The sequence below is a fragment of the Culex quinquefasciatus genome, chromosome 2 (genome assembly GCF_015732765.1).
Source record: "Culex quinquefasciatus strain JHB chromosome 2, VPISU_Cqui_1.0_pri_paternal, whole genome shotgun sequence".
In the NCBI taxonomy this organism is placed as follows: Eukaryota; Metazoa; Arthropoda; class Insecta; order Diptera; family Culicidae; genus Culex; species Culex quinquefasciatus.
Window position 1 is genome coordinate 92,448,391 of NC_051862.1, and position 27,489 is coordinate 92,475,879.

At 36.5% G+C, this 27,489-nt stretch overlaps 1 protein-coding gene across 7 annotated transcripts in view; it reads left to right on the plus strand.

Moving 5' to 3' along the window:
- The window catches only part of LOC6036918 (mucin-17), a 159,470-nt gene that overhangs the window by 52,915 nt on the left and 79,066 nt on the right, over window positions 1-27,489 (plus strand). For 6 of the 7 annotated variants that reach the window (XR_005277043.1, XM_038251852.1, XM_038251847.1 and 3 more), the window contains one exon: window positions 21,913-21,968. The exons of the other annotated variant lie outside the window; for it this stretch is intronic. The gene's annotated coding sequence lies outside the window, so the exon portion shown is untranslated. The remainder of the gene's footprint in view (window positions 1-21,912; window positions 21,969-27,489) is intronic. 7 annotated transcript variants of the gene reach the window in all.

Here is a 27,489-nt window from a genome sequence, read left to right on the forward strand (position 1 = left end):
CTTTAACCTTGCGTCAAACATTCATTACCGAAATGGACTCTCTTTTCTCTAGTCATTGTCTGTCTTTGGTCCATTGAGTTAAATGAACGTAAAACTTCGACAGTCTCTGCGGTAATGGATTGAATAGAAACCGACTGAAACACGCAAAAAAAAGTTACATCTAACCTATGGAGTGTGTCTCCCTTCAGATGCTGTTAACATGTCTGCATTCAATTAACTTTGGCATGAGGAGCACCCCGGAGAAGTATCTGTCTATTCGGGAATCTCACAGAAATCACACGAGCTACAACGCTTCTGTTCAATGTTCTTTTACTAAAACAGAAGCTGCCACCGAACGAGCAAGCATTCCATAGTTTTCGTTCCATTTGACATCTCCATCTGGATGCTGTCATTCAAGATCTCGAGCAGTACCAGAAGTCGCTCGTCTCGCCATCGATTCCGTTCCTTGGAAGCGAGCAAATTTCAACTCGATTGAATCACAGCGCTCGATAGTTGTAATCAATGTAATTGCATTTTTCAATTTTCTTTCGTACACTGCAATTATAAATCTTCCTTTTTGTTCAACCCCGCCACAGACCGGTTGATTGTTCGCTGAGTTCAGGACTTGATGTTCGACGCGAACCGGCGAAACCCCTGCAGCGATGCACTCAATGAAGCGCATCTCTTGTTGTACACATCGATACCCCGCGATACAACATGCAGCTTCAATGTTTGACTTTTTGCACGCGCCGATGGTGGGGAACATCCCTGGCATATTGCATTGCAAACGACCCAGCCATGAATATTAATCAATAGTTCGGAATGAAATTATTACATCCCCGGCGTCGTCGCTCTCCCGCGCAGCAGGGTTGTTACCTGGAGCATGCTACCGGCGGCCTGCAAATGTCGACTCTCTATGTATTATTAATTTAAATTAGCTTGGAGACAGGCATAGCGCGCTAATTTTAATGTTAATAACAGCAGCGAATGGTAGCATCGCACATAAGCACCGTAACGAAACTAGTTTTGTAGAACAGTTCTAACTGTTGTGGAGCAAGTTGCATTGGAAAGTTTCAAACCCATATAAGGAAAATGTTCCACCTATGATCAAAAACAAGCTTCTTTAATTCTCCACAAATCAAACAGAAATTGTTCCAAAAACTTTTCGATTACCGTAAAGGTGTTCTAAGGAGTAATTTTAGTTCTAATCGACCCCTTCCATTTCCATTACTTTTCAACCCCACAATATCGTCCAAAGAGTCATTCTGATGCCAAATTAGATGAACTTTTTGAAAAATAAACCTTCAAATCATCACTACTTAACAAACTTTATCGTAATATTCTGATAACTTGTAAAAAATAAATCGATGCATCTGCGCTCTCTAATGCTAACTTGATAGGAAAACCAGCAAGCTTAGTACAAGAGAGCACAGAGGCATCAACATGCCCCCTAAGGGTGTAATAACAAAATCGATTTTCCAGCACAGCAATTTTTCAGTTCCTTTTGGGGTCCTAAACAACTCCCCAAAGTTTGAGAACAATTGGTTAAGTCCGAACTTTGCGCAAAGCGATTCAATTTTCCATATAAATTTGTATGGGAAAACCCATTTTTTTGAATTATGATATTTAAAAAATACACGTTTCACGCTGTACTAAAACCGGATTCATATTCGGATGCTCTGGAAGATGCTCTACAACTTTCCCAAAGAGAGTATGGTGCTAACTTGCTCCTGAAAGAAGATACAGCGTCCTCAAAACTCAAAACGTTTTAGACGAGTTTTGAAAACGCTGTATCTTTTTATAGGAACAAATTAGCACCATACTCTCTTCGGGAAAGTTGTAGAGCACATTTCAGAGCAATCAAATATGAATCCGGTTTTAATATAGCGTGAAACGTGGATTTTTTAAATATCAAAATTTAAAAAAAATGCTTTTCCCATACAAATTTATATGGAAAATTAAATCGCTTTGCGCAAAGTTCGGACTTAACCAATTGTTCTCAAACTTTGGGGAGTTGTTTAGGACCCCAAAAGGAACTGAAAAGTTGCTGTGCTCACTAAATTTGAACAACTTTATTTGTTTCCATACAACCATATTACACCCTAATGCCCCCTGTGTAAATTCTGTTACATAAACATTTTCTTGTTTTTGTCTGCTCTGCAACTTTGTAAAACATTGGTAAACTCTGAAAAGTAACTCTGCAAAGTTACAAAAATACGTAATCTAAAATTAAAACAAATTGCTCTATAACTTTGTGGGTTATTACAAATTCGAATAATACATAAAATTTCCCTTAAAAAGAAAAGTCTCTCGATTTTCGACAGTCGAGTAACGGGAAATGATAGTGGTTTTAAAACTTTTTTTGAACTTTTATGATGAAAAATACGTTTTCCGGAGTATTGAGTACGCAATCAAATTGGGCAACCAATTCTACAAAAAAAGATCTTTCGATTTTAATTCTTTTGACAATCCAGAAAATTGGACAGGGCTGTTTTATCCCGCCGTCACAAGATATCAAAAAACGCACCTCGGATTTGTAATCAATAGCCATAATAAGCCGTTAGTACTAAGTTCCACGGAAATCAAAGAGGGGACGGGTCACCTTTTTGCGATTTCGTGTGATTGCGAAAAAATGATTTCTTCTAACATTTCATTTTGTGTACAATAATCATAATATTTTTGTAATAAAAGCATGTAAAAAATGTTTAGGATTTCATTTTTCGATGCAAAAATAAATTAAGTATGGTAAAGGGTTTTTGGAAAATGTGGACGATTTTTGACAGTTGAGTATTTGGAAGCTATTTTATTTTCATAAAAAATTTGGAAGCTATTTGAATTTATTAATTTTGTCTAAAGATTCTAGATAAATAAACACTCAAAAACTATACAGTTTAGATATTTGGGGATAATCCATAAACCAAGGCGACACTCAAGGCGGGGAAGGGGGGGCGTGTATGGTGATTGTCCAGTCAATGCTCCATACTAAAAATTACCTTTTGTCCACATAGGAGGGGGAGGGGGGGCAGGATGTTAAGCAGTCTCATTTTTCTGTTTCCTTGGAAAATAATATTAAAACCCATAACAATAACAATTTCGATCAAAATTTGTTTTCCATTTTTCCTAAATTTATGATTTTGACAATTTTTGATCAGTTTTTCAAATTTTTATCCCCTAAAAAAGTTCAGCAAATTTTGCATAAGATTGACATTTTGCATAAGATTGCATAAGATTGGACGATGTTTGTGGCTCGTGGAGATTCCTAAAATAAAAAAATAAAAACAGATACTTCCGCTCATCACAAAAATGCAAGAGTCACAACAATCTTCTAAAGGGTAATTGTTATGCAAAATTTGATGAACTTTCCGAAAAAAATAGCATTAAAAGCGAATGAGATTTAGAGGTTAAAAATTCGAAAAAAACTGGTAAAAAATTGTCAAAATCATCACTTTTTCAAAAAACTTTTTTGTAAAAATTTTATGACTCGTGAAGAATACATACAAACCCTTTATGTTTATATATCAGTTTTTTGTCTGCTCTACAACTCTGCCCATAATCGAAAATTTGGCTATTATGCCAAATCAAGTATTCCGAGAAAAACGCGTTTTAGTGTTTGTCACAAAATCTCCTTCAAGGCAATTTCCCATAAGAGTAGCCGTTTGGTTTTTCGCATCGGCAGCTAAGTCTAAACACTATTTCAGTAAAATTCAAGTTCCAGAAGATGCGTTGGAACATCCTCTACCACCTGGTGCAAGTATCTCGTTTTTGCCAAAAGTGGATATTAGCCGTTTTTTCAATGGAAAGCAGAACTTTTTTGAACATTATTACACTCTAAAAAATAACCCTGCAAAATTACAAAAAAAAGTAATTTTAGATTGATAAATTGTGCTCTAAATGAAAAAAATACCCATCCGGGTTATTTCAGATTCAAAAAGTACATTTAATGACATTTCTCCCGATTTTTGATAGTTGAATAACGGGAAATGGCACCGATTTTTAAACTATTTTTAAACTTTTTTTTTATGAAAAATACGTTTTTTGGGATTTTTAAGTATGCCATCAAATCGGGCGTCCAATGAGTCTTTGACACCAAACTTTTATTTTTTAATGGTATCGAGTAACAAATCACTAAAAAAACGTGTCTTAGTAAAATTCCAGAAAAATAAAAGGGGTCGTAACACCCCACCGTAACTAGATATCGAAAAATGGACCTCGGCTTCGTGATTAAGGACCAAAATCGTCCCGTAGAGCAAAGTTTCACCAAATCTAGTTTAGATGATGTTATAACATTTGAATTTTGTCCTTTAAATTATTTTACTTTTAAATCTAACAGGAATATATTGGGAGCTTTTCTTAATTTCATCAATATCACACGGAGAAAAAAGAGTTCCCAAAATCGTGAACAAGCGTTCATGAAAATGGGAACCACGAACAAAGTGTTCAAATGCCATGGTACGTTTTTCAAAATCGTACCATGGGATTTGAACACTTTGTTCGTGGTTCCCATTTTCATGAACGCTTGTTCACGATTTTGGGAACTCTTTTTTCTCCGTGCATAAACTGATATTTCCAATTTCCGTGAAACTTTGCTTTAAGAGGTAATTTTGGTCCATGATCACGAATCCTAGCTCCATTTTTCTCGTCTCGTGACGGTGAAGCGGTACGACCCCTTTCATTTTTTCAATGATTTGTATGTATGTATGTATGTATTTGAACCCCCGTATTGGCAGGACTTGGTCATGACCACAGTATATTTCAAATGAAACGGTTCGGTTAGTAACCACCATATATCTAATGAACCTTTGAAGCGAATACCTTTCTCTGGCTAACGATTTCTTCTGAAATTGTACAGACAAAGATCGGTAATGCAGATGACTCGGGCCAGGCAATCCACGAATCCCTCGTCCAGTTCATGAGTATATGAGATGGCCCTGGGCTGTTTTGAGTTGGTGTTAGTAGTCATGTAATGGTTTGATATATTATACCTTGTGATATTATTTCGCCACTACGGATCAATTCAGTTCTAGAGCATTAACTCCATGATGGCCGACTGGTTAGCGTTCCAGACCATCAATCCAAATGTGTGAGTTCGAATCCCACCTGATGCTTAAAGGTTTTTTGTTCATATTCAAAGTTCAATTCCTGATTCCAAATTTCAAGGGAACCGACCGGGATTTGATCCCTGAACCTTCTGCTTTCGAGGCAGAAGCCGCAACCATTTAGCCACGGAACCGGTTTCCTTTCATTTTTTCAATGATTTGTAGCTAGAAACCGACAAGAAATAGAAATTTAGTGTCAAAGGGACTTTTTGAAAATTGGACGCCCAATTTGATGGCGTACTTAAAGTTATCAAAATTAAAAAAAAACTCAAATATAAAAACCGTGAAAATATTTGCGAACACCTAGAGAATTACTATCCAACGCCTTATTGATCTTCAATCGTGAACATCTCGTTACACACCAATTTCCATCAACTTGAACCGCACACAAAAGGTAAAGTAGGAAGAGTTCACATGATCCCGTTTGTTGGCAGATTGGATGCTAGCAAAATCGCTCCGAGGCACATGCAAACAAATTTGCTTCTATTCAACTTGCCAGAGAGTTCAACTTCCTGCAAAAGGGGCTCTTGGAAGTCGGTAAAAGTTGTGTGTACTTTCTTTCTGGAATGGGGTTCTACAATTTTCATCGATTGCGGTTTGGTCGAATTAAAATTTTACTTGAATATTTTGGAAATTTCGATTAGAAAATTCGATGAAAATCTGATTTTCGACGAATCAGGTTTCAACTAACCAACCCTAACCAGTTCGTCAGCATCCGTGCACCAAAGTCTAGTATACATTATTAACTAACTTTCGGCTTCCGGTGGTTGAGTCTCCGGGAAGAAGGCTTCGCGCGGCAGTAAACTCTGTGAACTTTGCGGGACTTGAACGGAGAGATAGAGAGAGAGTATAACTCGTGTATGTAAATATTTGATGAGTCGGAAGTTGCCGAGCAGATATAGAAATTGAATTCCCCCGCGCGCGTTCGATACCCGGTATATTTTCCCCGGGAAATGTATGCCATCATCGTGAGATCAAATCAAACATTGATGGATAAAGTTTTAATGCAATTAGTTGGGCTAGTTTGTGTCGTCGTCATTCATGGATCCCAAGCGGCGGCGGCGGTAGCAACGTTATAAAGTATGCAATTCCAGTGCACCGGAAATGGAAGTTGGGATTGCAATAAAGAAGCAGTGCAAATAATGAGAAAATTTATCATTTTCCATGGCTGGGAGCGTGAAAATACGAAAACAAACATATCATAAATAACAAAGTTCTGTTTACCTCCCGCTTGACTGTCACTGTAGTGTTCAGCTTGGAGAGATGCTTCCAGAAGGTCGATGCTCATTACAGGAAAATTACTTTATTTGGAAATCAGAACTATAACGAGAATCCCAATTTAAATCGATGTCTTCGGTTGATTGGGTTCTCGACCATACATCATATAAAAACCACTCTTATCGAACCACTATTGGTCACCGTACCCTTTCGAGATCTCTTCACCCAGTTGGGTCAATGGTACGATTGTGGATGCTTATCGCAGTCTTCCTTATTGCATTTATCATTTTCTTATGGGTTTGTTTTACCCCCCGAGTTGTCCTCCTCCTGCGCGCACCAAACTAACAACCAGAGATTCAACTCTTTGCCATCCGACGATAATAGCGATGGGAAGAAAAGAATCGAGCAGTCAAGTCCGGTGTCCGGATCTCTTCGGTAAACAATCCCATAGATGGCTGCAGGCGAGATATATACTGAGTTTACGGTGATTTGATTCATGCTCATTTGTTCGGTGGGTTTTTTTCTCTTTTCATTTTTTTCAGTTGACGGGTTTTCCGACAACAATGTCGACAATCAATTGCACCGGTTCCCGTACTGAATCGGGAATGAGTTCTGGGAAGTTGAAGACTGCAGGATTATATTACAGGCAAAGATTTTTTAAACTGTTGAAACCATTACAGCATTTGTATAGAGCTTTAAAATAACACAAAATAAGTGTGTAATCTATGAAAAAAATCGTTCAAAAGCAGTTTTCGATCCTGTTTGGCATGCTAAAAGCCCTTCAGAAAAAAATCTTGTAGCATTTTCCCGGAAAATTCTGAAAATCTCCATGGATAATCCTGCTTTCATGCTAACTATTTTTTGACAGCTCAAAATTCCGCATTACCTTATCTTAACAAGAAAAGAAGAGAGAAAATACATTTTCATTTTGTTTGTCATGGAATCTGATTGGTCTCTATGTCACGATTTCTTCTAGAACCTAAACATTCGAGTAATTGAATGGCATCCAAACTTTCTGGAAAAATTGCTATCAATTTTAAAATTGCGTGTATTTCTGCATGAATTGAACTAATGCTGATATTTTATTAGGAGAAAATATTCTGTGAACTCTTTCCTACATTCTGATTTAATCGGACGAAAGGATTTTTTTTTTCAAAATCTCTAAACTATTCAGTAGATTTTTGATAATATTTTACATTTTTTTGAAATGCACAAATTTGTATTCCGGTAATACTTTTATGTAAAATCAGTTGTGCAATGAAAAAGTTTTTTCATTTTGTTTAGAAAATCATATACTTTGGGATTAAATTTTATAAGCATTCAAATATTTGAAATTGCATTTTCAACTCTCAAAAACAAATTTAATAATGCATTTTTTTTTAAATTCAATAAATTATATTTATAAGAAAAAATTATGCCATCTTGAAACAGTTCTTTCAAAAGACCAGAGTTTAAAAAAGAACCCCGGTTCTTTTTTGTGAGCCACAGTTCGTTCGCTCTTTTCGGTGAACTCGCTATTTTTTGCCCTCCTCTAATTCTTCATGTCTTCATTGATAAATCATATTTTGGAGGGATTTGATTGATATACCCCTACAAAAAATCGTTCTAGCACTATGGAACAGAAATATCAGAAAAAAAACGTTGAAATCACAGGATATACCGCCTACAGGAATTCATGTTGGAGCTTAGAAAATTTTCGGGATCCGTATCACCACAAGATTTTTGGTAGATTTTTTTTAGATTTTCTGGAATTTTTTAATCTTTTACCAACAGAATATTTTTCATAACTCAGAAAAATTGATGGGATTAGGAAAATGATAAGATTTTTTAAAAGTTTTATTGAGTTTTTTTTTAACTTATTTGAATTTGAGGTAACTCTAATGAATTTCAATTCGTTATTGAAAAGAAGAATTTTAGATTTTTTTTTGGGTCATTTGTAAAATGGAAAATGTTTATCCAACTCCAATGTAGTTACGGCTCGTGCTGAAAAGTGCTCTTTTTATTCCAGACGTGAGCACCTATGGGCTCTTTTTTCGTAAACATCAAATTTGTTTGAATTTTATATAGTTTTATTTCTTTCGAATGAATATAGCTCTTCTTTAGTCTTAACTTCCGCTGTTTTTTGTCCAAAAAAAATCATCTCCCGTATAGGTGTACGGAAGCGTATTAAAATGTAATAAAATCTAGCGTTTGCAACACACAGCTAACGTCCAAAACCCCGATGCTGGTAATCTATCATATTCATCCTCGATGTCGTCGCGACCTCGTAGCTCGATGGAACCCAAAATAATCTTCTTTACCGCAAAATGCTCACAGCAAAGCTGACGACATATTAATTGCCCCGAAAATCCCCATTCCAAACCCATCGACCTTAACCAAACTCTGTTATATAGTAGCTGTACCAGAGCATATAGAGCTAATCCCACGCCACGCGGTGCCTCCACCGCCGCATCATAAGCGATATCTTATTTCACGTGGCATTTAAAATTGGCTTCTTCTTGTTCCTCACTCGGGGTTACTGTTGATGTCGTCGTCGTCGAGAGTACTCCAACTCCAGCTGTTTTGTGTTCATTTCTGTACTTTACGACGACGCGATGCCGCGGTAATTTGGGACCAAACGGGAACAAAACTAGGAAAGTTAATGGGAACTTGCCGCCGCCAACCATCATCACCGAAGAGTTAAAATTGGGTACCGTTCGTCAACGAAACTGTTTTTGTGTTACGGGTGGACTGCTGCAACAGGATGACGTTGGTAGTTTGACTGTGACTCGGTTTGCGTTAGGGCGATTGTGACAGTTTTTCGAATAAACAAATATCAAATTAATGGGTTTCTACTGTACCTCGTATGAATTTGTTATTGCTCCCATGTTTTATGATGTGGTGGCGCCACGTTGGAATAAATAACCGAAATTGCGATACTATCAACATTATTCTCCTTTTTATATTTCTTTTTTTGGCAACCACCAACCCCACCGCAAGTAAACAATGAACGCTGCAAAGAGTGAATTAAAACTTTTTAACAGCCTCTGAGCTAATGTGTATCAAAACAGCATTACTTGGAATCCGCGGGGTTCCGTTTTTGTTTACACCTGGAATTCCAAATTCAAGGCTGTGGTTTACTTAATTTCGCCAAATTGTTGCGCAAAAATGGCAAATCCGAAGCCGGCTGCGGCCAGGGTGCTGGTAGTGTAACAAAAACCGAAATTGGTTTCCTAAACGCGTAAAAAAGTACGTGATTTTTGACGCAAACAAGCTACTCATGGGCAAACGCAGTTCAGAACGGGGAGTTGACCGCGAAGTTCGCGCACGCGCTGGGTTTTGAATGAAATTTACAAAGCAGTCTGAACTTTAATCTCCGTAATTGTCGCCAAAATTTCACTTATCATAATTGAATCTTCTGAATACCCTTTTAGACTCGACCTCGATCACTGTTTTGAATCAACATAGAACTTTGTAGCACTCAAATAGATAATGAAATAGTAGTTTTTGCAATTCCGTCGTGAAACTACTTACTTTTCCTGTCATTCTGGAACGACGAAATAGCCTACTTTTCTGTACCAAAAATAACAGAATCGAATAGCAACACTTTTCAAAATAAATGCTGAAAAGTTCTACTTTTCAGCACTGAAATGGGTGCTGAAAAGTTGAACTTTTCAGCACTTGTTTCGAAAAGTAACACTTTTCAACATTTTTTTTGATTTAAACGATTTACTGACAAAATACATGGAAATTTGACTTAAAATTTCACTCAATAGGTGTTTTTCGGAATTGCAAAAAATGTTGTATGGAACTCGTTGCAAAACTTGATTTTTTCAGCACTCTTCGTATTTATCCAACTCGGTGAACCTCGTTGGATAAATGTACGACTCGTGCTGAAAAAATCATCTTTATGCAACTTGTTGCATAAACTACTATTTTACAACAAGTTGCAAAAAGAGGATTTTTTCAGCACGAGTCGTACATTTATCCAACGAGGTTCACCGAGATGGGTCTCGTGGCGCAGGGGTAGCGGCTTCGGCTGCCGATCCCGATGATGCTATGAGACGCGGGTTCGATTCCCGCCTTATCCACTGAGCTTCTATCGGATGGTGAAGTAAAACGTCGGTCCCGGTTTCTCCTGTCTCGTCAGAGGCGCTGGAGCAGAAATCCCACGTTAGAGGAAGGCCATGCCCCGGGGGGCGTAGTGCCAATAGTTTCGTTTCGTTTTTCGGGCACCTAGCGATTTGCCAAGAAAAATGTGAAGAGTGTTATATTTTTTGGTTTATTTCTAATTTAGAAGGAAAAAGTGAATGATCCTTGCCCACCAAAATGAAGATAATGACTGCATGTATCATTATCAAGTGGCAGATTCCTGCCAGGTTTGGCAAAATATACAATTTCTTTGAATTAGGTTTGGTAGACCCAAAATACGTACTAGGCCCAAAATAGGGACAAATACCCTATTTCAAAAGGACTAAAGTAATTTGGCTATTTTTAATTGTTAGATTAAATTTTGAAAAAAAAACGGGAGTCTACCAAACGATTAATTTGTTGGACATTGCACAGCAGATCACTAATTTCAAAGAGGTTTTGACGTTTGAAAGATGAGTGCAAAATAATCAATAATTTTATTTCATTAAAAACCGCAATTCAAATACCTTTTTTTTAGCTAAAAAAGTTCTTACTACGTTTGAGTTTGATACTACAAAAAATAATACATATTCTGAAAAATCAATTAAATATCTGATTTCATTATGCAATTCTTTACTGTTTTAACTTAACAAGTAAAAACAACATCCATACAAGTGTAGATGTAAGATAGCAAAACCAAAAGAATCGTTTAAAATTGTTATTGGGTAATTCTCTACCAACTCACCAGTCAGCCACGGCCGCTCCTCAAGCAAACCCCTTATGTCTATATATCAAAATTTTTGTAATTGTCTGCTCTACAACTTTGTAGAGCATTATTACACTCTAAAAAATAACCCTGCAAAGTTAGAAAAAACACGAAATTTTAAAAGGACAAATTTTGTTCTAAATGAAAAAATGACCCTTCTGGGTCAATGTAGATTCGAAAAGTACATTAAATTTCCCATAAAATGACATGTTCAATAAAAATTTACAGTCCAGTAACGGAAAATGGGAGAATTTTTAAAACTTTTTCAGTGTTTTTTTCGATGAAAAATACGTTTTTTCGGAATTCTGAGTACGCCATCAAATCGGGCGTCTAATTTTACATAAAAGTCCCATTGACACCAAATTTCTATCTCATCGCCGTTTCAGGCTGCAAATTATTGAAAAACACCTCTTTTTTCGCATGTTCAAAAATGGAAGGGGTCGTACCGTCCCTCCGTCACGACATATCAAAAAACGGACCTCGGATTCGTGATCAGGGACAAAAGTTACCCCTTAGGACAAAGTTTCACGCAAATCGAAGAGGGGTCGGGGCAACTTCTGTGTGAGTTGGCGGAGAATTACCCTATTTGAACATTTACTGAGATTCTAACAAGTTCCAATCAGAACATAATAACCCGGTTTTCACCCTAAACAAAACCGCTTCTATTACGAATAGCCAAAGCTTAATTCAATTAAATCTTCTCAAATTATCTAGTCAAGTCACGGCTGCATTTTGGAAGTCTTCGTGATTCTTTTTGGTGCAATGGTGTGCCATTACTTCAACCGTCAAATGTTATGATTCGACTCGGTCCCGCCGAAGGTAATTGACGCTCCGTGTGTAACCTACATGCACTTGATGTTCAAGCCACGCTCGTTGCATTTCGTTCCGTCGTGAAGAAACGGGCGTGAACGATCTAGTATTTCAAATAGGGTTCCGCTGGTTATTTCATGTAGACGGAGTCCCGTGTGGGTGGACATAACTACTACAGAGTCACGAAAAAGAGGCTAGAAATTGATTCCACACGATTGCGGAGCATCAAAGTGAGGTTGAGGTTCAGAACTTTCTTTGTACGGTAACGACGGTCGTTTGACGCGGCTTGAAATTTGAATCGAGACAAAACGTTGTTTTTTTCGTGTTATTTCCAACAACTTTACACGACAAGCTATCGAATAGCGTTCTTGCATGAATGTTTTGAAACATCCAAAAATTTCGCCGACTGAAGGGTTCTGTATGTAGCACGTGCGACGTTTTTGGACCGATGTTGTTTTTAAGTTTCCGGATTACACGTTTTGGATTTAATGCCAACCGACTTAAGTTCGAACAAGACCTTGCTCAGAACTGCCATGTTGTTGCTGCTGACTTTCTAAATCTGATTTTCGCGTAACCCATTATCGCATGTGTCAGTTCTAGCCGATTCCAACTAAATGGGTCCGCTGACAAAGTCGTGGCTTCGACCAACCTGCCAACTTAAGGGGTGCTGCCAACGGAGGAGTGGAACAGACTAAACGTGCGAGAAATCATGCTCAGTGGGTGCTATTAGTGTTTTCTTTTCCCTTACAGATCAGTTTCTCAGCCATGTAGCACTAAAAGAAAACACGCTTTTTGCCGTGATTCTACACATCTGGTGGCTAGGGATGCCAGTGGTAGAAAACTGTTATAGAAAACTATGTGAATTTATGTAATATAAAAAGTCAATGAAAATTCAAATTCACTTTGTTTATTTATTCTTCCTCGTAAATTTTTTAAAATTTCTGGCCATAATTGAATTTAAAATTCATACCAGAATTTAAAGCAACAAATCGAACACCCCCAACCCAGAATTGCGCATCCACAGTTCTTGCTCGCGGCGACGAGCCAGTCCAACCCGCCAATAATAGTAAGATTCTGTGTGTTTTTCCCACCATCCATCCATCCTTTCACCTCGATCCAGCATCTCTCGCCAAGAAAGGTGACGTCAAAACATCATCCAGCTGCGTAGAAAAGTCTTCGGAAGACGGTATGTTTCGCTTCATGTTCGCCCCCCCGAGTTATTGCCCATTCGTGTTGTTTCGACTCGTTCTCGGGGGCTTAATGGAATTAATATAAATTTCCATTGAACCCCGCCAATAGGTTAATAGCGTTCAAGGTGGCCGTCGCGGAGGCTGATGCCGCGTTGGGTTGGGAAAATCTTTCTCTTCCGCGAGCACTCGAGTGTGTATGTTCTTAGCCTATATTTGGATGGGTTTAAGTCCCGCTTCATTGGTTCATCGGAGGAAGGTGGAATCGAAGAAAGGAGATCCCACAGGAGCTGATCGGTGACCGACCATGTGGCAAAGCCGCTTTGGGAAACCCGTTATCTATAAGATGGTATTTAGCTAGAGTGACAACCGAGCTCGCGAATCTTCTTATAGAACACACACACACATGAACGACACAAAGTTAATGAGGATTAGGTTTCGATCGAGTTACGTGTAAGAGGTTTTGATGTACGGAATGGATTTAGCAAAGTAGTAATTAATTGATTTCACCATTGGAGCACGATTGATACGAAGAGGAAGAAAACTAGTCACGTTTTACTACCAATATTGTCAAGAGACAAGAAATAGCTCATCAGATCTCTTTTTGAATTTGTATTGAACTATACTGCCGTTCTTTCTGCCTGTGTGGATCAATCGGACCGCGCACTGGACTAACAATCCAGAGGTCGCCGGTTCGAATCCCGAGGCGGACGCAAAAAATTATAAGTGTTAATATAGGTATTCGGTGCACGGCGTGTTTTCTGGGCAACCTTAAGGAGAAAAAATAGTCATCACTACTTTCAAATGTGTCTTATAGGAAATTTTCTCAGCTTTCCAATGCTTCTAAGAGCGAAATGTTTCATCGGGAAATTTCTGAGATATCTCTAGTTTTAGTTTTTTCTTTTAAAACCCTTGATTATTAATTGGACACTTTTTAATAACAGTCCAGGAAACTTGTCAAATGATGTGTTTCATGTGTCTTTTACTCATCAAAATGTGCAGAATAAGACAAGAAACAACTTTGTAGAAGGTTGCAAACCGCTAAACATTTTGAAAATTAAGTTTTAACCGATTTTTTGAATATGTGGGATTTATTCAAATATTAAAATAATAAAATCGTATTGAAATATTATTTTTACAAGAACAAATAGATTATTACATAATTGTTGTGTACAAATAACACCGGTCTGCTCTGATTCAGCTTGGAATTAGCTGATACAACCGAAATTTCTACAGGTTTGAGATTGATAGGGTATTACAAGATTTTTATGAATAAATATAATATTTCCTTAATCAAACACTAACCAGTTGCATGGATACAAAACATATTTAATACTAGAAATTAAACTGCAAATTACTGTTGCGAGCTTTAGGAGAAATACTTTCCATTAGTATGAAATGATTGTTTTAGTTTTTTTTTTTTGTATTAAATGATTAAATGATTAGCAATATTTTACAAGTTTATAAGACTCTCATCTTCAATCTCATCTATAAAAATATATATATATTTCTTGATTTTTTTTCAAATAGTTTGGAAAGAAAGTTTCTGTTTGTTTTTTTTTGTTAAAATATTATTTAATTTTTGTTCAAACAAAAAAAAAGTTTGTGACGGTGTTTTCAGCATTCTGAATTGGAAGACTCGAGTTTTATTGCTACTTTTAAGTGCATTTTCAACAGAAAACATTTTATAAAATTTTATTTTTATTTTATACTCATGAAAATATGACTTTTGAAGCTTGCTACAGTAATATGTAGTATATTTTCGATTTCAAATCATATTTGTATTTATGTTCCAGGTTAATGTTTGCTTAAGAAAATATCAAATTTATTCATTAAAATTCAATAATACCATTAACAATCACAAACCTGCCATAGTTTCGGTTGAACAAGCTAAATCAGAGTAGACACGTGTTATTTGTACACAAAAAAATATGTAATTATCAAATAATTCTTGTACAAAATATATTTTTACACTGTTTTATGATTTTAATTTCTGAATAAATCCCATATATTCAAAAACTTAGACAAAACATAATTTTCAAAGGGTTTAGCGGTTTGCAACCTTCTACAAAATTGTTTCTTGTCTTATTCTGCACATTTTGATGAGTAAAAGACACATGAAACACATCATTTGACAAGTTTCCTAGACTGTTATTTAAAAGTTTCCAATAAATAATAAAGGAATTTAAAACCAAAAAACATAAAATAGAGATATCTCAGAAATTTCCCGATGAAACATTTCGCTCTTAGAAGCATTGGAAAGCTGAGAAAATTTCCTATAAGACACATTTGAAAGTAGCGATGACTATTTTTTCCTGATAAGGTTGTTCTAGAAAACACGCCGTGGGTGCCCTTTCCCCGTGCCATACCTTCCCACTTAGGAGACCCGGGAGGCGGAGTCTTGTCGCAAAAAGAACGATACACACCTGTGGATCCGTTGACGAAACCGCAAGGTTTAAGAGGGCCACATTGTAAGGTTTTATGTCGATTCCGTTTTTTTATACTGCCGTTCTACGCATAATTGTTATATGCTCGAAAACTTGCAACTGAGAAGCACGCGATTGAAAATTTTTCATTCTACGCTTAATTGTCCCGTCTTTCCCCATGAGTCCAATTTAAAAATGATTTCCGTCATCTGGGGCGAATCGGGACCATATAGCGTATATGAACAGGGACAGAAGTTTTTAGACAAAAATAGTAATTGGTGCACTATTTTTTTAATCTATACCTGTTCTATCCACAAAAAAAACAGGGCTGCGGAGTCGGGCCATATTTCAAGCGACTCCGGCTTACTGTGTTAAGCCGACTCCGACTTCGGCTTCGGCTTTCAGCTCTTACCGCTCTAACCGACTCCGACTCCAGCTTTCCACACATTGTTGACTCCGGCTTCAACTCCTACATCTAATCTGTATTAAAAGTATCTAAAAATTTGTATTAATCACATCACTCCCATGTTCAGTTCACACTCGCGCGAATACCGTAATTCGGGGTGTCATTTATGTTCGGGGGGACACTGATAGGTTGAATTTTTGTTTTGCAAAATGATAAATATGAATTATATACAAACAGATTGGTAGAGAAATGTTCGAGGTATTTTATGAAGTAGTTTTCCCACATTTTGAAAAGTTTCAAAATTAAAATAGGTACCAAGAATTATGAATACATTGACAAATAGGACTATTTAAATACTCTCAAAGTGTCATGTTTTTCTCAATTCAACTTAGTTCAAACCGCAAAATGGACTGCATTGTTAGATTCTTTAGACAATGTCACACTAAGAACAGCCATAATAAGTTTCTTTGCTACAAGTTTTAAGCTTTATTTAAACAAAAATCAAAAAATATCTTCAGATTTAAACGCATTTTCAGCACAACATCTTTCTAAGCTAATTTTGATGTTTTGGTTTGAAAAATTTGAACTTTTTATTAAACTACTTCAAATATTCCATCATTACAAGTTCTTCCCGACAAACTTCGTCCTGCCCTTGTTTGGTTTACTGACGTTTTTAGCTTGTTTGCTAATTCAGCCTCCTGTGATCTAAGTTTGAGTTTACGTAACTTTTTCCATACAATCCACAGCACGGTGCTCAAAGTACCGGGGTAATTCTCCACCAACTCACACGAAATCGGTAAAAGTTGCCCCGAGCCCTCTTCGATTTGCGTGAAACTTTGTCCTAAGGGGTAACTTTTGTCCCTGATCACGAATTTGAGGTCCGCTTTTTGATATCTCGTGACGGAGGGGCGGTACGACCCCTTCCATTTTTGAACATGTAAAAAAGAGGTTTTTTTCAATAATTTGCAGCCTGAAACGGTGCTGAGATAGAAATTTGGTGTCAATGGGACTTTTATGTAAAATTAGACGCCCGATTTGCTGGCGTACTCAGAATTCCGAAAAAACTAATTTTTCATCGAAAAAAAACACTAAAAAAGTTTTAAAAATTCTCCCATTTTCCGTTACTCAACTGTAAATAATTTTGGAACATGTCATTTAATGGGAAATTTAATGTACTTTTCGAATCTGCATTGACCCAGAAGGGTCATTTTTTCATTTAGAACAACATTTTCATTTTAAAATTTCGTGTTTTTTCTAACTTTGCAGGGCTATTTTTAGAGTGTAATAATGTTCTACAAAGTTGTAGAGCAGACAATTACAAAAATTTTGATATATAGACATAAGGGCTTTTCTAATAAACATCACGAGTTATCGCGATTTTACGAAAAAAAGTTTTGAAAAAGTTACTTTTTGCGTTTCTCTTTGTTTCGTCGTCCGTGTCTGTCGCGGGTGTCAATGAACGGCCATGATCGACGACGACCAACTTTTTCAAAACTTTTTTTCGTAAAATCGCAATAGGGGAAATATACCCATTTTAATCACTCTAAGCCGTTCGACCGTTTCTCATCACTTTTGCCGTTTTCCGCTATTAAATCATCTTTTTCAGATGTATCAACAATGGGGAGTTGCTTGCTCACTTCTATTTGAGCTATTTATTACTTTGGAACAGTCAAAAACACTTTAAGAAAGCTGTAATTCATGATCAAAGTGCTGATAGGCCGATAATAGAAATAGGCTGAGAAAGGGCATAGTTCCCCTAACTCGTGATGTTTATAAGCAAACCCCTTATGTCTATATATCAACTTTTTTGTAATTGTCTGCTCTACTACTTTGTAGAACATTATTACACTCTAAAAAATAACCCTGCAAAGTTAGAAAAAACACGAAATTTTAAAATAAAAAAATTTGTTCTAAATGAAAAAATGACCCTTCTGGGTCAATGTAGATTCGAAAAGTACATTAAATTTCCCATAAAATGACATGTTCCAAAATTTTTGACAGTCGAGTAACGGAAAATGGGAGAATTTTTCAAACTTTTTTAGTGTTTTTTTCGATGAAAAATAAGTTTTTTCGGAATTCTGAGTACGCCATCAAATCGGGCGTCTAATTTTACATAAAAGTCCCATTGACACCAAATGTCTATCTCATCACCGTTTCAGGCTGCAAATTATTGAAAAACACCTCTTTTTTCGCATGTTCAAAAATGGAAGGGGTCGTACCGCCCCTCCGTCACGAGATATCAAAAAACGGACCTCGGATTCGTGATCAGGGACAAAAGTTACCCCTTAGGACAAAGTTTCACGCAAATCGAAGAGGGGTCGGGGCAACTGCTTTGTGAGTTGGCGGAGAGTTACCCACCGTTATTATGAAAAAAAATGCAATCCGAGATTTTGGTGTCTATCGATTCCTTACACCATAACGCACCTCTGAGCAAAAAATGGAAACATTCGCTGATGTAGTTTTCGAGATACAGCCCTTTTAAGATGTTACATCCGATTTTCAATATGAAAATCAAAACAATCTATACAATTTCAGCACTTTAAAGAATATGCATTTCGAGATAATGACAAATTTTGTTTCATATGACTGTCAAGTATCTCTGGGCAAAGTTTCAGAAGGTTTGCTGATGTAGTTCTCGAGATACAGCCATTTTAAAATGTTATTTCCGACTTTTTCAAAGGAAATCTATAAAATCAATACAATTTCAGCACTTCAAAAAATATGCATTTCGAGATAATGATGAATTTTGCTGCATATGACTCCTGGAGAAAACAAGCAGAAACTTCAAGGATGGCCAAAAAACCGTTGATTCCGAGAACCCCGGATGTATTTCCGTTGAGCCCGATGAGGTTTGAACGAATCGACCTGGTCTTTTTGGTAAGGTTGATCTCCAGACGATTCCACTCATTTCTGGCCATCCTAGAAGTTTCTGTTTGTTTTCCCCAGACCTGTAGGAGCGATTGAACAAAAATTCAAAATTCCCCATAATAATTCCCATGTAAACTTGAACCCGCTTGAGACAAGCGAGTTTTCAACCAAATGAGCTGAAATTTGGCGTGATGGGTATGCCCTACAAGGGGAACCAAATCAGAATTTGATCTGAGAACTTTTCAAAATCCGTAACCACCCTACTGTCCATACCAAAGTGCTATGAAAATATTAGAAAACATGTATTTCGAGGAAAGATTTTATGATCGATTTGGTGTCTTGGTTAAACTTGTAGCTTATGTACCATTCAGAAAAATGGGCTTTCAGAAAAAAAAAACATTTTTTTATTTCACATTTTATAACAAAAACTCGATTATGACATATTATGTTTCCAAAACTTTTCCAGAGTTTGAAAAACTACTTTTTAGGAGTTAACTTTGCTGGAGATTTTGAAGTCCTATTATAAGTTAGTTAAAAAGTATTTTTCTCTCAACCCTAGGCAAGCTGCTAACATAATTTTGTGTAGTTTGAAAGCGAATGATAACAAATCAAAACAATATGTTTGCGTGCTTAAAAAATTAGGTCTATCTGATAAAAAATACACTAAAAATTTTGCATAAATGCATAATAAGCGAATGAAAATTGTAAAAAAATAATTCCTGAAAAGAGAGTTGATCTTATGAAACGCAAAACAATTTTTTTAGGTCAGGCAAAAGTTTACCAAAAAAAAATCTCAAAAATGGTCTGAAATGGATGAAGCTAAACAATTATACTTTTCTGATTTTTCAACCGTGCTTTAGACTTATTACTTGAATGTAGTAATTATTCCAAGTATTTAGAAGATTACGGATCAAGTAAAATATAACCAACATTGCTCAACCGCATTATAATTATAAAACATATTCATTTGTTTAATTTGCCTGTACCTTAGTATATGATCAACTCTTCACAAGTTTGATTTGAACCATCATTTCAGTTCAAACTTCCGGCTATCTACTCTATTATCAAAATTTCTCATGCCTCAAAGCCTCTGTCCACCCACTTGGTATTGGAAACGCTCTGCTACCTTCCCCGTAACGATATTATTAGCATCGCAAACTGTTTTGAACGCTCTTGACTTGAATTGTCATTAGCCCCGCGCGTGTTGTTGTGGTTCACATATTAGCCACACGTTTTTTTTACCCTCTTTGGTCGCGCTTGTTGATTTCGCAACCCAAACAACTCGAACCGATCACTTGAAGCCAATGGCCAATGGCCACAACAACTATACTTTAAAAGCCACATATCGATACACGCGTATGAAAAAGTGTCTCCGCGACTCCATGAAGCAGGGGATTTGCATGGTAATCAAGTACCATTGCACTCCCTCTTAAATAGCCGTGGATTACCTTGTCACGGAACCACACCACACGCTCGAAATGGTCCCCTTAAGAGAGTACCCTGGCCCCTGCCTGCCTGCATGCTTGCAGATTTTGAAATCGCAGCCGAGTACGCGACGACCTTCTTGATCGATCGATTCAGTGGAACCTGCCAGGCCAGGCCTGCATGGTGTTCCAATGTCACGCTCAAAACAACAAAAATCCACACGTGGTGCGTCACAGTTCAGGTCTCATTGTCGCACCTGGCAATTACCTGCGCTAGTTGCAGTTGCATTGAGTGCAGTGCGCGCAGAGCATAACTCCATGTAATCGTCGTTTCAAATGTCACTCAGACGTGCTCGGCCTAACAGTTTGGATGGACTTTCATTTTATAACGACTCTATTTTGCTGCCGCCGCCGCAGCTGTCAAACCACGAACCGCGAACGGAATGTGATTGTACGTAGGTCCCTCTACTTGAGAATGATTGTAATTACATAGTGCTGTGGAAATTACTTTATTATATTTTGATTCGGTTAGAATTGATGAAGGGATGCAGTACACGTTTGTTTACATATGCACTTGAAAGATCGCTATCAGAACTTGGCAGGCATTGAACTACATTTGAGAGACAATCACGCTTACCACTGCACTACCGACTCGAACTTATTAAACATAATAATTATAACAAACTAAAATAATTAATCATTCTCAACACCAGAAAACCAATCTTGATGACTGAGTCTAATGAGAGGGCAAGCACCAGAGCACAACCCGAACTTGATGAGAATTTCATCTATTTACGCTATTATTAATGAAATCCAAGTCAGTTGGCACAGATTCAAAGCCATCTATTATCACGTTAGCGAAACAGAGGCAAACGAAAAAAGTATTCCGAAAAAAAATGCTGTAATTAAGACGTGGGAGCAAAACACTTCTGGCTTGGCTTGGGCTACTCCCGAGGTGTGCTAATGACCCTTGATTTTTATTTCATTCCTTACGGGCCAGATCCCCAGAGACCCATTGGAATGGCAGCAGCCAAGCCAAGAGAACAAACTAGTGGAGTAGACTAGCTGCTGAGGGTACTCTTTTCCCCCCTTAGAACCAGAAGTACTCGCGCGCGCTCGACTCGACGGTCATTACCGTAAATTACGTCTCACTTGCTGGCGCGTTTTGCGTTAGACTGCTATACTAAAGAGCCAAAGAGCTCTCCTAGGATCCCAGTAGTGGGCGTTTACTCTACTCAGTAGGAGTCTTCTGCAGAAGAAAAGACGAATAAAGAAGCCATCATCCACACTGGCACAGTTCTTCGAAATGAAGTATTAGAAAAATCCTTTTCAAATATTTATCACAACAAAGTTGATACTGAATATAACAATCAATTTTAATCTAACTATCATTGAAAATGATTGCGGTACGACAAATAAAATTCACTCTCAAGCACAAACTCAAATGTGTAGTCCAAGTAAAGTCAACGTGATATGAAGACTTTCTAGAATATGCTTCCATTTGAGTTGGGAATTCTCATGCACCTTTTTGTAACTCGTTATAAAATGATTTAAAAAAGACTAATTCGCATCAAATCCATAATAAATATAAATTATAACGTTAATTTTCTTTATTCTTTCAGGTGCACCACTAAATAATACAGCTGGAACGATGCATTGAGCGTACTCTTTGCTACAGGTAATAGCAAAAGTCTTTCATATTAAATATAGGATTTTAAAAATTGTTGATAGATTCTGCTCGTCGGCTCAATCGCTCTTTGATTGGACTCGCAATTTTAGGGGCGTGTCCACTTCACCTCCATGAGCTATTTAACAAAAATATCAATATTTCTGGAATCCATTTTTTGATACGTAAAGTATCAGGAAGTCAATTCTCAAAATTCACTAAAAGTTTTGTTTTCATCATAATGTTTGTTCACCATCTGTTCATCACTGTTCAAAACAATTTTAAATTGCACACGTAGGATGAAAACCAAATTTTACTAAATTTTAACAAAATGGCTCGATATTTTTAATACTGAAAACCCAAAAGAGTATGAATCCAAGTTCAACTATATTCATCGAACATTTTTTCCCAAAATAACATTTTCTTTGAATCTATTGAAATCGAGTTTAATATTTTGAAAAAAAAATATTTAGACTGTAAAACTGTTTTTGCTTCTATCGCGACAATTTTATGGTCAAACATCAGAGTTTGCTTGCATTCTTGATGAGTTATCGAATTTTAATTAATTTCTAAGAGTGTCAAGCATTGTGACTCTCTTCTAGTTTCTTAAAAATGTAATGTTGCAAAAAAATAAAAATGTATAAAAATTTTAATTACGAGCCATGATTTCAACATTTTAATGAAAAAAGTGTTTACACCTGTCCAGTTGTTTTACCATCATTAGTTTCCAAAATATGTAAGTATTGGCGAAAATTTTATTTTTCGCGAAAAATAAAAATTTTGCGGTCCTGTACACTGGAATTTCATGGAAATTCAAAACATGTTTAAACAAGCCCAAACATGCAAAATATGATTGTCAATGCAGAAAAATGCATTTCACATTGTTTTCAGTTGGTTAGGCTTCTATTTTCATGGACATTTTGAATTTTTTTGGAAAAATATTTTTTTTGCCCCAATTTTGAAGGGAGGGGCGACATAATCTTTGAAAAATATTTGCAACGGCCTTAACATCTTCCCAGTTGTTTTGGAATCTTTATTTTTCAAAATATCTAAGTAAAGGCGAAAATATTTGTTTGGAAAAAAAAACTTTTTGCGGTTCTGTTCATAGGAATTCCACAAAAATTCAAAATATTTTCAATCGATTCCAAACATGCTGAATATGATTGACTGATCATTTTTTTGAGTCGATCAGACTTCTATTTTCGTTAAAATTATGGAGTGTTACATGCTACATGAACTTTGAAAAATATTTGCAATGGCTTAACGGAGATTTTAAAACTAAAATCAAATTTTCGTATCATCACCATTTCAGGCTGCAAATTATTAGAAAACACGTTTTTTAATGTTCAAAAATTGGAAGGGTCGTACCGCCCCACCGTCACGAGATATCAAAAAATGGACCTCGGATTTGTGATCAGAAAATTACCCCTTAGAACAAAATTTCATGCAAATCGAAGAAGGGTCGGGGCAACTTCTGTGTGAGTTGGCGGAGAATGACCCATTTTAAAAAAAAATGTTTTGAATAATTGACTTTGAAAACGTTTTTCTTCCAAGAAATTAAGCCTAAAGAATTCGCGAAGTGTGAATGCTTTAACGTTCCAACGTAAATTTGCATTCCAAACATTGTTAAAATACTATCCTGGTTGCAGCTTCATCATGGAGGTAGCCAATTCTGATTGGTTGGACCGTGCTGTAAAGCGAAATGATTGTTGATTTTCACATTTTCCATGAATTGCGACCAGTTTGGTTATTTGCTTTTACGATTAAAAATAAATTAAATTATGGTGGATTAAACACACCAACCGACCAGCGAACGTGCAATGTTATTTCAACACATGTGCATAAAATGTATCCAAAACATGGTCACATCGCCGTATACCAGCGATTCTCAACGGGGGTACCGGGCCTACTTGATTTACATGGTAGGGGGTACCAGCCTAGAAGAAGGTTGAGAATCGCTGCCGTATACCATGTTCAATCCAGCCACTCTCACCCTTAACCCTCACTGCGCGGTATTGTTTTGATACAAAACACACAGACACACACACACACACACACACACACACACACACACACACACACACAGACACGAGCGCAGTTTGGGTGAGGTAGGTTAGCAATGTGCTTACTCTTCAATAACACTCTCTTCCTCTGTTCCGGGGGGGCTCAAACACAAAGCAGCTGCAAAAACGCCCGAAAATCGACATGTTGCACTATTTGCACACGTTTAATTTTGAAAAGGGGCAGAGCTTTAGCGCAACCAAAGTGCAAAATCAACACGTACAACAAAAATCCATTAGAACCAGCAAAATTTGGTTGGTTTGTTGACTTGCACAAAATGGATAAACTTTGGCGGGTCGAATTTCCGCTGCCGAAATCTTCAATCGGCTGATTTTTTTTTTGCGTGGTTCAATCAACGCCTAGAACGCATGAATTGAACTGCCCGAAAAAGGAAGTGCTGCAGGAGCAAAATGCTGAATTTTGTGCGTGTCGCTCTAAATGATTCGTTTGCTTTTTCACTTCCATTGATTTGTTTCAGGTTTTTTTTGCAAATTAGTATTATAATTTAATTGACTTTTCTATGTGTTTATTGCTTTATAAGTTGGCTGATTATTCCAACTAAGTGCACTTTTCCATTCATTCACCTTTATGCTTACAGTTGCTCAAGTTGTGTTTTATGGCTTCACGCAGGGGTTCATTGTGTACACAAAAAGCACAAAACTTTCTCACGCATTCACGACTCGTGGCGACTGGTTTCATGTTTAACTTTTGTATTTCTTGCCAGGCCCCGCCAGATCTTGCCCAGAGGTCTCGATTAACTTTGAAGATAGCGAAAAAATACTAAAAAAAAAAACAAACTAATTCCCGGTGATGTATGACGTTGCCCGCCGGGTTCTCTTCTTGCATGGTAATTGTTGCAAATTAAGCCACGTGAACCGGAATTTCTCCGGAGATAGGGATCGTGTCCAAAAACAGAAGAAAAACGGGTACGACGGTTACGACACAATACCGGTTGGAGTTGAGATCTACTGCAATTTAGGTTGATTCTGGGACTATAATGAATTAAACGAACGTTGAGTGAGTCAGATTTCAAAATTGTTCAACAATTTTCTATTTCAAAGTATTTTTTTAAAGAAATAATTATCTCAGCAGTTTTTTGAATGGGACCATTGAAATATTTCGAAAATTAAAAACTTTCAATTTTGTATTGGGATTCTAATACAATTTTTATTCAAAGGACTTTTGATTTTTAATCTTGATAATGTTTTATTTTAGGCAATCAGAAATGGTTTGCGGTCAAAACTTTAGGGTCGTTAATTTTTTGTTTTTTGCGGAATGACGAGATAGCGCTTCGGTGTCTCGAGAAAAGTTGTAGGGAACGCCATTCTGAGTAACTTTGCTGTAGGTACGTATGATGAAAGATGAATGTATGATAAAAGATATTATTTGCACTAAAAATAATTATATTCTGAGTAATAACTAATTAATTTACGTTTTGACAGTATTACGCAACTAAAATATCAAATTAATTTGGGTGATACCAAAATCGGGAATATTAGATGAAATTGTTGCCAAAAACGGAATGGTACTGTATCTCATATAGGTGATGGAGTTCGACTTCTCTTTTGGAAGCGTTTGAAAGTTCACGTCTATAAGTATATTTGCTGAGAATAAATATCAGTCAGGTTTTTTTTAACTTATTCAATCTACATTTGAAAATCAGTATTTTAGAATCGTTTTTTACTAATAACTTTCGATAGAATTAATCAAAATTATTTTTTCTAAATAAATATGTTCATTTTCACAAGCTCTAAAAGTGTCTAGAAGGGCTCAACAATATACAACGAGATCTACTGGTTTTAAAAGAAGAAATAAGTTTTAACTGAAATAATTCAGATATTAATAAAATTAATCAAATTAATTCCTGAAATATTTCATTGTATCGAATCGTAACCAAAATTCGAAAAACCAATATTTTGAAAAAAAGGTTCAATTACAGTTTTAAAAATAGACCATTTCCGTGTCCAAATGTAACGAACATCGAACACTAATCATTTTTATGGACAATTTTATGATCGTTGCAAATCTCTTATAACTGTGATAGTTATTCAAGTTTGTACAGAACAAACAGGATCATTATCAAATTTCATAACTTTAGTATTAGTTTAGTCTGTATCCTCTCAATATAGCAATGTTCGAACCACAGCAAACGTCAAAAAGGTCATTCTCATGCAGAATTTACTAAACTTTAAACAAATACATCCAAAAGATTGAGTTTTGAAAAACTGATCAATTTAAAAAAACTTTTTCATAACATTCTAATAACTCGTGATGAATACATGCAAACCTCTCATATTTTTTCACATCTTTTTTTAAATTTCGTCTGCTCTATAACTTTGTTCAATAAACTAACTCTGCAATGTTCCAAAAACACGTAATTTTAAAAGGAAAGAAATAGTTCAAAATGAAAAAATAACAATCTGGGTAATTTAACACTGGAACGCCCAACGCATGTCCAACTTACACGGACGCCCAAGCCTCCCAAAAAAGTTGGAACGGTAACTTCAACTCGCTGGTTCTCAGGCATTACTCAACCAATCGGGACGATTCTTGTTTCCAGTGATTTGTAAGAATGTCTAGATGATCCTAAAAGTTTGCAGAACTTGATTTGAACAAATCTGTAATTTCTGCGACCGAAAACATCGTTCCACCTTTTTTAAAATGACTGCCTCCGCGGAATTTTTGGCGAATTTTTTTTTACACGAGAAAAAAAAAGTTGGAACGATGTTTTTGATCGCATAAAATACAGATTTGATCAAATTAAGTTCTGCAAAGTTCTAGAATCATCTAGACATCCTAACAAATCACTGGAAAGAAGAATCATCTTGATTGGGTGAGTTATGCCTGAGAACCAGCGAGTTGAAGTTACCGTTCCAACTTTTTTGGAGCCTTGGGCGTTGGATTCGATTTAATTCGGACATGATATTTTTCACAAAAAGACATGTCCCTCAATTTTTTACAATTGATTAATGGGAAATAATAACGATTTTGATTAAAAAATACGTTTCTTCTGAATTTTTAGGTCACCGTCAAATCGGGCGTCTTGCTTTATTCAAAAGTCTATTTGACACCAGATAACGGTTTCGAGCTAAAAAATCACAGAAAACGTAAAAATGAAAATGAATGAGGTCGTACAGCTCCTACGTCACGAGATGTCGAAAAATAGACCTAAGATTCGTGATAAGGGAACAAACTTACCCCTCAGGACAAAGTTTCACACAAACCGAAGAGGAGTTAGGGTAACTTTTTCCTATTTCAAGTGAGTTTGCAGAAAATAACCCTTCTTTCTTCTTATTCAGAATTATTCAACCAGACAAATTTATAGGATTTTTCTCAAAATATCATGGCCATTACAAAAGGATTTAAGCTTGGCGTAATTTTAAGATTCTGAAAATATTTTCAAAAAGATATGAACATTTCACTAGAGATTCAATCTTTGTCATTGAAAAAAAGAATAATATACCTACGGGGG